Raw genomic sequence first — 2038 nt, 5'->3', positions numbered from 1 at the left:
AGATGACACAACCTTGCTTGCTGAAAGTGAAGAGGACTTGAAGCACTTAGTGATGAAGATCAAAGACCACAGTCTTCAGTAGGATTACACCTCAACATGAAAACAGAAATCCTCACAACTGGACCAGTAAGCAACATCATAATAAACGGAGAAAAGATTGAAGTTGTCCAGGACTTCGTTTTACTTGGATCCACAATGAACACCCATAGAAGTAGCAGTCAAGAAATCAAAACATGCATTGCAGTGGGCAAATATACTACAAAAGACCTCTTTAAAGTGTTAAAAAGCAAAGATGTCACCTTGAAGACTGAAGTGTGCCTGATGCAAGCCATGGTGTCTTCAATGGCCTCACTTCATTCGAAAGCTGGGCAATGAACAAGGAAGACCAAAGAAGAATTGATGCCTTTGAATTTGGTGTTGGCAAAGAATATTGAATATACCATGAACTGTCAAAAGAACGAACAAATCTGTCTTGGAGGAAGTACAGCCAGAATGCTCCTTAGAAGCAAGGATGGTGAGACTACATCTCATATACTTTGGACATGTTAACAGTAGGGATGGGTTCCTGGAAAAGAACATAATGCTTGGTGAAGTAGAGAGTCTGTGAAAAAGCGGAAGACCCTCAATGAGATGGACTGATACAGTGGCTGCAACAAGGCTTGTGAGGATGACACAGGACCAGGCAATGTTTCATTCTGTTGTGTGTAGAGTCGCTACGAGTTGGAAACGACTCGATGCCACTTAACAACAGTATAGCTATGGAGCCCTCACGGCACAGTGGTTAACAGCTTGGCTACTAACGAAAAGGTAGGCAGTTCCAATTCACCAGCTGCTCCTTGGAAACCCTATGGGACAGTTCTACTCTGTCCTATAGGGTCGCTATGAGTTGGATCTACTGGATGGAAACTTTTTTTTTAATAGCTATATCTATCGCTCCACCAATCTGTCTGTCCATCTGTCTATTTATCTCATTAGCATCTACTACACAATTTTTGACTAAAATGAAAATAAAGGCCATTTTGCCAAAGGACAAAAGCAGCTGGAAAATCCAGCAATGAGCTAATATGAGTTTGCCAATTAAATATCAAGTTAATCATTTCCAGTTATCAAAACTTAAATACTGTGTCTTCTGTTTGGGTATGTGTTCATGAATGAGTTTTATTAATTTCCTATTTATTAGCTAATGCCTTGGGGAAACTATGGAAAATTCTGGGTACAGATTTGGAACTTGTTGAAAATTTGAAATAGATGTGTAAAGAATGGCTGTCAACAGAAAATCAGACAAAGACAGATAATGAGTAATGCACGAAGCTTCAGTTTGGCTGGTAGAATTAGATATCTACAAACTCTTTAAAAGTTAAACAAATGATATCAGGATTCCATCAACTGCTGAGGATAGCTGAAAATAACAAATCCAATATGCTGAAGCCAAGAGTGCAGTCAAGAGGAAATAACTCCATAAAGGAAGATCCAGAGAGTGAGTGTGCCATATTCTCCGTCAGAGAACTTTTATTGAACCCAAACACAAGAAAAGATTTTGAGTCTATGACAGATGAGGAAAATAGTTAAGCATCAGGAAATGTGTTTTGCTATTACAAAAGAGAGAAAACCAAAGGCTGTAATTAGTGAATACATGAACACTATTTTACATACACTTTTAAGAGATAATAGATAAGAGAAAAAGACTCTTCAGCATGTGGAATAAGAAAGAATGTCTCCAAAATAGATTTTCTAAACATATTGACTCTGTTGAATGGAGTAAAAACATTTAAACAAATGCACATTTTCATGCTACGTTTGTTTCAACCTACATCTCTATACTAATGGAACAATTGAGGACGTATTTAAAAATGATTTACCTTTTCCTAAGTTATAAAGAGACTTACTGAAGAGGAGGAATGAAAGGAGGGGGTGAAATGAGAGAATACCACTGTGTTGCTTGAACTGTTTGGCCATGGAGGCACCTCCTATATAGGTCTGCTGGGCAAAATCCAGCCTGCTGATTAGTTTCTGTTTAGGAGGAAAAAATATATATATA

Source organism: Trichechus manatus, unplaced genomic scaffold (assembly GCF_000243295.1).
Source record: "Trichechus manatus latirostris isolate Lorelei unplaced genomic scaffold, TriManLat1.0 scaffold00011, whole genome shotgun sequence".
Lineage (NCBI taxonomy): Eukaryota > Metazoa > Chordata > Mammalia > Sirenia > Trichechidae > Trichechus > Trichechus manatus.
The sequence above is the reverse complement of the archived record's forward strand: the minus strand, read 5'-3'. Positions refer to the sequence as shown.